General features: G+C 44.8%; 1 protein-coding gene across 1 annotated transcript in view; it reads right to left on the minus strand.

Moving 5' to 3' along the window:
• Positions 1-3,042, minus strand: part of LOC132454186 (integrin alpha-L-like) — a 38,442-nt gene extending 35,400 nt beyond the window's left edge. The window contains exon 1 of the mRNA XM_060047405.1: positions 2,925-3,042. The gene's annotated coding sequence lies outside the window, so the exon portion shown is untranslated. The remainder of the gene's footprint in view (positions 1-2,924) is intronic.
• Positions 3,043-9,781: the final 6,739 nt, after the last annotated feature.

Below are 9,781 nucleotides of genomic sequence, written 5' to 3' on the forward strand. Positions count from 1 at the left end.
TATGATACATATATTTTATATATATAATAAATATTATATATTAAATACTGCAGCTCATGATAGGCCCCTGATCGTCGTAGGCTTCAGCCCAGGTAAGTCTGTTTCTGAATCGATTTGAATCACAAGCCAAAAAATTCCTCTAGAATGTGATAGGCTGTTTAGTCATGGTGTATTTTCTTGCCTCGTGATAGGCCCTATGATCTTTGTAGGCCCCAAACAAAAATCAATTATTTTGGGCCTACGCCGTTTTAGGTCGGGGCCGGGGGCCCCGTCGGGGGGCCTATCATGAGCCAGCATAAAAAAATAAATAAAAAAAAATAAAACTGCAGCTCATGATAGGCCCCTGATCATCGTAGGCCCTGGGGCTTCAGCCCAGGTAAGCCTGTGCAGTGGACGTGTGCAGTGTTTCCCCCAGCACTGTATGGTTAAGGCGGCCCTCTTTACAATAATAGGGTCCCGCCTTGACTACCAATGTATTAAAGGGACACGGTGTAATATTTTAAGTCATTTATTACCTCAAATCAACGTATTCATTCATAAATAAGTCCTCATTGGTGTAAAATGATCTCTGCCAAGAATCTCACTTGTCCTTCTGAGCGAAGAATAATTTATGTGTAGTTACATAGGACGGGTAAGCTTCATGGAGGCTTCCATGTTCTTCCGGTCTATGAACTGCCGAGAGGGACAAAAAGCACTACGTGGTACAGGAAATGCAAACGCGTTTTCACTCTGAGCCAGTGTGAATGATGACTGAAATAATTCACTATCTTGCTCGAGGAATAATTACTCATACATCATTAGCTTACACTAATGATTCAATGCTTGTTTGAAATAACGAACCTCATCATCACTCGAATGACTCGATGAGGTAGTATTGGATGTCATGACACAGCTTCTTGGCACATACTGCCCACCGTTGTTTTTGAACAAGCGAGCACTATTAGTTTGAATGCAATATACAATTGTACCACTAGATGAGAGTAATTTTTACACAGTGTCCCTTTAAAAAAATATAGATACATACATGTTTTTATGAATATTTTTTCATTATTATGTATTAAAGGAGACATATTATGGTGTTTTCCCAACAAGTAAACATGGTATTTGGGTTCCAGAAAACATGTTTTTGAAGCTGTTTGCTGGAAATAGCTTTTAGGAAAAATAATATCGTCTACCGCTATTCCCCTCTGTGTCAGTCCCTTCAGCATGCGCTGCTTCTGGTGTCTGTAGCGTTGATGCAAATGAGCTGCTGCCCATTGACCAATGAGCTGTCAGACTGAAGAACAGCATGGAGGAGAAGGGATTGTTGCCGTTTGCTCCTGGAGCTCTATATCTATATTATATAATATAACATAATAATAATATTATATACAGGTATTTATATAATCTATCTAATATCACGGCCAAAAGCTATGTGCGCCTCGGATGACATTATGAATAATAAAGACTGTGTCACGTCTCTGTTACTTCCACAAGTAAACACTCGTAGTGGGGGATATCTCGGCCATGGTTGAGAAGAATTGGGGGGAAGGAACTTTGGCATTGACTCTCTGAAGTCCATGAACCGCGACATGGAGAAGAAAAGGATTGTACTCCGGGAGCTGAGCTGTCCGGACTGCCTCCGAGCTCCCCGCGCCGGAGCTGCCAGCCAGCTGAACTGGCGCTGAAGCTAGGCGGCAGCTCCAGCGGACGAGCACCTCCGGCTGGGGTAGCTCGGCGGCAGTCCGACAGCTCAGCTCCGGGAGTACAATCCCTTTCTACTCCATGTCTCCTCCTCCCGACTTCCCTTCGGCGGCAGCTCCGGCGGGGTTGGCGGAGTTCCCCCCGCCGCAGCTGCTCGTCCGCTGGTCCACAAAATCATAGCGATGCTCTGATTGGAGGGGAGTGGGGAAGTGGGAGGTAATATTCAAATGTGCCCCCTTCCTACGTAGGAGGGGGCGCCGAAACTGACTCGCTCGTTTGGTAGCTGGAGGCGGGCTGCTTCCAGAAATGCGTACCTCACTCAATATTATTTCAAAGTTTGTATGCGTGTGGGAGCACCATATACCCACAACAACACCCCAAATCCCCGGAAAAGTGCTGTTTTCATAATATGTCCCCTTTAATAAAGCACAAAACTGGTAGGGAGAGAAAACATACTTCCACCTACCAAAAATAAAGATCAATAATGCATCGGTAATACTGTTCACAACAATCGTTGCGCTATAAAGCATTTTGAATGGAACGCTTTATGGCCTAACCCTAACCCTCACCGAAGACCGCAGGCCCACGAGACACGTGACCCTCCTAGGTTTGCAGGGGAGTGAGGGGGCATAATAAAGCCAATAAAAGCCTGTTCACTAACATCCCAACCCGGCGGGGGAAGCGCGAACCCCGCGGGGTCAGCGTTCATAGGGGCAAGGGTCATTGGTGGACCTTTGCATGGTTAATGGAGGATCCATAGTCTGTTCCATAAGTTAATATAGGGAAACTAACGTAACCTGTAGGATTACACGTTTATGTGAATAAACAGGGTTTATAGAGAAATTTGTAAGTTGAATTTACTACCTTTTAATACCTTCGCCATATTTTTTAATACCAGCACGACTTCAAGAGAGAGACCATAGGAGTTGGATTAATCAAGATGTCCCAACGGGACTTGGTCCATAGTTTTTAATCAATATGTCACAAAGTAGACATAAACAGAGGGTGCCAGAGAGAGAGAGTTTTTGTGTCCAGTGTTGAAGTTAAGTTATAATTACCTCGTTAATATTGTTATTACTGTCATAGGCCTACTGTGTAAAGGTTTTACATGAAAAATAACCGCGTAGTAATGCGTTACACACAACACTATGTCTACTTCAGATGCAGATAGAAATATGGGGCAGTTGCTTAATTTTGTTTATATGCTACAGGCCAAAAGACTAAATTAATATGTAACTTACTTGCTCCTGCTGGGGGGGAGTCCAATTCCTCTCTGCTAGTTAGCGATCTATCTCTTCTCTACATGTAGTTGTGTTGCGCGAATGGTGCTGAGGGAGGTAGCCGATTGATTCGCTGAATTGTCCAATCATGTGGTGGCAACAAAAAAGAAAAGCGATACCATTTGCCTTGGGCGCACACTGGTGCGACCCGAGGGCGAGTATAGCACACAATTAAACGAGGATAAACGCTATGTATTTTTGAAGATTTATTTCGTATTGATAATAGTTGATTAATAGTTGGCACTTGGCAGATATATTCAAGTGATTCTTTCACGGAGGGGCGGCATCCTAGCGCCCTCCATTGACCCACCGCCACTGCTCTGGAGGGATGTTCTGATCTATGGCTAAAGTTTTGAAGACCTCACTCCTCTTCCTCTTCTTCTTCCCTCTGGCTGTTGACCCCGTCCAATTCCTCTTCCTTCCATTGTCAGACAATGTAACATTGTGTTGTGCTCCAGCTATATACTTGCCAGTTCATGGTTCATGAGTTGCACCTTTGAGCTATTTCAGTAATCTGGTTGATCTAACACTTTATACATTTCCCTTCTTTAGAGAAAGATTCACCTGGTAGCAATATACCAATTCAGGACAGATTTAGAAAAAAAGTCTAATGGAAATGTATAGAAATATGCTTGACATATTATGACAACTTGTTCAACCATTTTGTATGTAAAGTGGGGGTGAGACTATTCAAAAGAGTCCCATTACAATACATTTTGATCGACATGACGTAAGCAATCGATAATGAAGGAAAGAGCAGTGAATTGTACATAATCATTTGCATGAATGGACCGAAGCATTTGCAACTTGTTCAAAGAAATGAGAAACCACTTTTTTGATGTGCACAAGTGACACAATGATGTGAAGATAGAACAGGTGGTGGGCCGTCAGGGCCAGCAGGGCCTTATCTGCTGGCCCTGTCAAAATCTAAATGATATATATATATTATTCTTTTCAAAATTACATTAATTTGTGTCTATCACGTATCTTAATTCCATATTTTTTCAGTACAAACATAATTCCAGAAAGAAAACTTTTTTTTTTTGTAAGGCTTTTTTTGTTGTTTGTATAATTTGTTAAATTATATTTAATGTCGTCGCAAGAGGGAGCGGGGGAGGTGGAGGAGGGTGAACGTGTGTTGTCTGTACACAGCGTTATAATGGAGAAGTTTCAAGACAGACAGCCAAAATTGACATTTCTATTCAGAAAATAGCCGGTCCTTTTGCTTCCGGTAAAAAGCATGTTTATGACACTGGATAACCTTATGTGGAGGGCCACATAAGGTAAGAAATTGGTTTACGTAAACTTTGCTGCTGGTTTTGTTTGCTCGTGATGACCTGGCCAAAGGTTACCCACGGTCCTAAGCGATTGTGATCTGATTCTGGTTGGTTCTCCAGCTAGTATGCATATAGATTGCAGCTAGTAGCAGCTACACACACACGGTGCGATTGCTATGCCAATGTGGTTATAGTTGTTTTGTCTGATTGAGATATGTGACGTTAGACTTGGAGCCTGGTAGGCCTATCCTGACATAAATATGTTCTCGCATAACCTGTGTGATTATCCTACACTGTCGGGGATTTTATTTGCGGGCAATTTGCTTATGATGTTGTAACGAGTGAAGTCTACATTGGTCCTTCGATCGCGAGTGTTTACTGGTGGTCAGGATTTGGCAGATGCAATTCTCCTCTGGGCGCTTTTTTATTTTATTTAATTTTTTTAAATGCAGCATGTATACTACCAGCAGCCCTTGCTCGTCTTCAAAAGGCTGATGCTCAGTACCTCCTTTCATTTTGTACCCTCTTTACAGTCTGGCATTGTTTGTCTGGTAAACTTTGTTGATGTCCAGCTAAGTGTTAAATTGCCAACACTGTTCTTTGTCCTGTGTGTATTAGTATTACATATCCCGAGCCAATACCGTGGTGTTTCCAACGCAGTTTTGCAAAACAAGCCAAAACACAAACTGTGGTTTTCAACTTTTATTGTTTGAATAGGATTTTCAACAACTGACAATACACTGTAGAGCAGGGGTACCCAACCAGTCGATCGCGGTCTACCAGTAGACCGCCGACAGATCCCAAGTCGACCGCGAGGGGTGAAGAAGAAAAAAAAAAACTATCTTTTTTTTTTAAAAAATGTAATCAAATAAAATTAGCGCGGGACATATACGCGCGGTAGCGCATGCGCTGTCAACAGCAGTTGAAAGCCGTCAACAGTAGTTACGCACTCCTAAACGTTGGCATGGCTGAGGGGAAACGAGCTAAGACCTACTAGCTAAGTGGGGGAATGAAACCCCCACTGAAGTCCGTAGGTTCACGATACATTAATATTCTGGCTGGAATAGCTGTTGTAAAATATGTGGCATAAAGGCCTACTTGTATGTTTCATTTTTGTTAATGAACTGGCGTTGCACTTGTAATATTGTCACTATAGGCTACTTTATTGAATCCGTTGAAGTTGCGAAAGCATCCTGTGAAAATAACAATAAACTTGTTTTTGTGTCATGTGTGTGATGTGCAATCTGTTATTTTCTTTGCAAGTGTAGCCCCTTTTCCCCCAATAATAAAGAGGGCATTTCCCTTGGTTCTTAAAGGAGACATATAATGGTGTTTTCCCAACAAGTAAACATAGTATTTGGGTTCCAGAAAACATGTTTTTGAAGCTGTTTGCTGGAAATAGCTTTTAGGAAAAAATATATCGTCTACCGCTATTCCCCTCTGTTTCAGTCCCTTCAGAATGCGCTGTTTCTGGTTTCTGTAGCGTTGATGCAAATGAGCTGCTGCCCATTGACCAATGAGCTGTCAGACTGAACCACAGCATGGAGGAGAAGGGATTGTTGCCGTTTGCTGACTCCTGGAGCTCTATATATTATGATATAACTTAATCATAATATTATATACGGGTATTTATATAATCTATTTTATATCCCGGCCAAAAGCTATGTGCACCTCGGATAATATTATGAATATAAAGACTGTCTGACGTCTCTGGTACTTCCACAAGTAAAGACTGGTAGTGGTGGATATCTCGGCCATGGTTGAGTCAATGCCAAATCACTTTGGCATTGACTCTCTGAAGTCCATGAACCGCGACATGGAGAAGAAAAGGATTGTACTCCGGGAGCTGAGCTGCCGGACTGCAGTCTGCCCGTTGTCGAAAACGTCCGGCCGCTGTCCGGAGCTGAACTGGCGCCGCAGCTAGGTGGCAGCTCCAGCGGACGAGCAGCTCCGGCTGGGGTAGCTCGGCGGCAGTCCGGCAGCTCAGCTACGGGAGTACAATCCCTTTCTACTCCATGTCTCCTCCTCCCGACTTCCCTTCGGCGGCAGCTCCGGAGGGGTGAGCTCGGCGCCAGAGATGGGATTGTACTCCCGGAGCTTAGCTGTAGGACTAGCGCCGAGTTCCCCCCGCCGGAGCTGATCGTCCGCTGGTCCACAAAATCTTAGTGATGCTCTGATTGGAGGGGAGTGGGGAAGTGGGAGGTAATATTCAAATGTGCCCCCTTCCTACATAGGAGCGGGCGCCGAAACTGACTCGCTCGTTTGGTAGCTGGAGGCGGGCTGCTTCCAGAAATGCGTATCTCACTCAAAAAATCATGTATGGACTCATTTCAAAGTTTGTATTAGAGGTGGATTTAATGATTCGTTTCCGTGACCCAGTTCGCGTGATTCAGTTTGCCAAGAGGAGTAGTTCGCAAATTGTTCGTTCGTTCGTTCGTTCAGTCGAGTTTCCGGTAGCACTAAATCCACTGAGTCTGACTGACTCAGCTGAGAACCGTGCAATGGCGTCCATTCCATGATGCGATTTACCGCTACCGGAAACCAGGCTGAACGAACATACGATTCGTGAACGACTTCTCCCAGTTCAGTCGAGTTTCCGGTGAATCGATTCACCGGTAACTCTGTGGAGGAGTCGTTCGCGAATCAGCCTAGTTTCCGGTAACGGTGAATCGCGTCATGGAATGCACGCCATTGCACGGTTCTCAGCTGAGTCAGTCAGACTCAATGCTACCGGAAACTCGACTGAACTGGGGGGAGTCGTTCGCGAATCGTTTGTTCATTCAGCCTGGTTTCCAGTAGCGGTAAATCGCATCATCGAATGCACGCCATTGCACGGTTCTCAGCTGAGTCAGTCAGACTCAGTGGAGTTAGTGCTACCGGAAACTCGTTCGTTCGTTCAGTCGCGTTTCCGGTGAATCGAATGGTGAACGAACGAACGAAACGAACCGGTTCGGATCGTTTGTCCTAAAGACTCGTTCATTTGAACCGGTTTGCGAACGAACAAGCCAACACTAGTTTGTATGCGTGTGGGAGCACCATATACCCACAACAACACCCCAAATCCCAGGAAAAGTGCTGTTTTCATAATATGTCCCCTTTAAACCAATCTTGTCTCCTAAATTATTAGTTTCCATTCCTATTCTAACCATCTAAAAACAAATATTAAACATACACCATATCACAATACACAGGCTATAAGTAATAATAACATTACTAAACTAAGCCGGCATAATATACAACAGAAAACTAAATAAAACAATCCTGTACAAAAAAAACAACTGTTCCAGGCCTGTTGATGAATAGTAGTCCTCTTCGCTCCTCCGAGCCAAAGAGAACACGGTACTCACACGTCCAGGTGAGCGGCAACGGGCGTCCTTCAATGTCCGTGGAAAGACTTCGAAAGTCCGCGAAAGACCGTGGAAAGGACAAAGGCGCTCCTCACTGGCTTGTCGCTTGATTCCTCTACGCCAGAAGGCGAGCCAACCCTCCTGGTCACACCCGGTATCTAGTGCGGCGGTCCACGGGAAAATCCCTTCGTAATCGCGTCGCTGTCTGCGAATGCCACCACTGTTCAGCTAGTTGTGCTAATTAACTGACCGGGTCGTTACAGTGGAATGGTCCGGTGGAGCTTTCAGTAGTTTCAGAAGTTTGGGTTGAACTTTACTTTCATTTACCAGAAACAATCTTGAAGCTTACGTCTCATGCCCACTGCCCCTGAAAAAGTTGAAAAATGTTCAACTTTTTGACCGAGCCTTCAGCGCACGGGTCCACAATGCATTACGCGTCCATTCAAATTCAATGGGGATCAGTCAACGGACGGAGGCAGTGGGCACGAGGCACGCCTCATGACTCGTGCCCATTACCGCCGTCCGTTGACTGATCCCCATTGACTTTGAATGGGGACGGACGCGCAATGCATTGTGGATCCGTCCGTTCCGTTGGAGCCTTCGGCTCCGTCAAAAAGTTGAAAAAATGTTCAACTTCTTCGGCAGCGACAGATCCGTCATCCAATCAGATCGCGTATGCAAATTTAAGCACTGTGACGCGACTCGGGCTCTGACGATACTGGAAAGCGGGAAAGCGGGTCATCTTGCAATGACAACGCAACAAGCAGGAAGAAGCGGGAAGAACCCGGCTTTGTTGTTGTTAGAGGGAAGCGATTTGATTGGCTGACGGATGCCTCTGCAAAGGCTACTCCCCCATCCGTCAGCCACGCCTTCCCACGTCCTTTGACTGAAAGGTGCAGTGGGCATGAGGCGTCACGCCTCGTGCCCACTGCCTCCGTCCGTTGACTTATCCCCATTGACTTTGTATGGGGACGGACGCGCAATGCATTGTGGATCCGTTCGCTCCGTTGGAGACTTCAGCTCCGTCAAAAAGTTGAAAAATGTTCAACTTTTTCGGCAGCGACGGATCCGTCATCCAATCAGATCGCGTATGCAAATGTGTGCAATGTCTCGGGCTCTGACGACCCCGGAAAGCTCCCCTATCCGTCAGCCAAGCCTTCCGACGTCCTTTGACTGACGGTGCAGTGGGCATCTGATATGTCATTAGCCTTCAACCAGACTACTCCATCGAAAGCATGTGCTCCGTGAAACTTATTTCCCTCTCCTTCCAACTCCAGCACGTTCCCTTTCCTCTACTTTCCCGCCTTCTCCACATTCACCCGCAAACACCTCATAGCGGCCCCTCCTGTCTGGATGGCCATATCACAGCTCAATTAAGCAAAGGATATATACAACATTTAAGATACATCAAATAACATTTACAAAGTTTGCAACCATTACACAAAAGTCAACAAAACATTATGAAGACCAATAAACTCTTATATAATGTTGTTTATTGTTATGAATAACCAGAACCTAACATAAGATTTGCTGATACAATTCAGGTGTCATTTATATTCCCAAACCCTGATGCTGTGCCCTTTTTGTATGATTGCTCACAGGACCGTGACCTACAGGACGACATAACTTAACGACAGACTTAATACTAGAAAGAAGTTATTTGGTTGCACAGAAGAGAAGCAACAGTTTGGCCAAAGCAAAGCCTCTTGCATGCTAAGTGCACCCTCGGTTCTGTTATTTTGTTACACCATTGTAGGAGACACTTTCTGCTGGAATGCACCAGAGCCCTACTGGAGATAGTGGTCACACTTAAACCTCTCTGTGCCTGCTCACAACAGCCCCCGTGCATGTGCAAATCAGCCCCGTGCACGTGCACAACTGCCCACACGCACGTGCACAACAGCACCATCATACCCTTTACACAAACACACACCTCAGCACCACTGATGCAAACATTCATAGGGGAATCACTTCAACTAAACAGTCCTTTTTAACATATGAACAGTTATTAATAAAATCAACAGGGAACAATAATCAATAAACAATAATTGTAATAAAGATTAGTCTCAATTAAGACCATTGCATTTAAAAGAAGACCACTTTCATCTGTTCTTCTTAAGTACAGTGACTGATTACTAATTCCACTCCCAAATGAACCACAATGGTCACCGTCTTTCCCAACGCCCCACATGTG

Source organism: Gadus macrocephalus, chromosome 3 (assembly GCF_031168955.1).
Source record: "Gadus macrocephalus chromosome 3, ASM3116895v1".
NCBI lineage: Eukaryota > Metazoa > Chordata > Actinopteri > Gadiformes > Gadidae > Gadus > Gadus macrocephalus.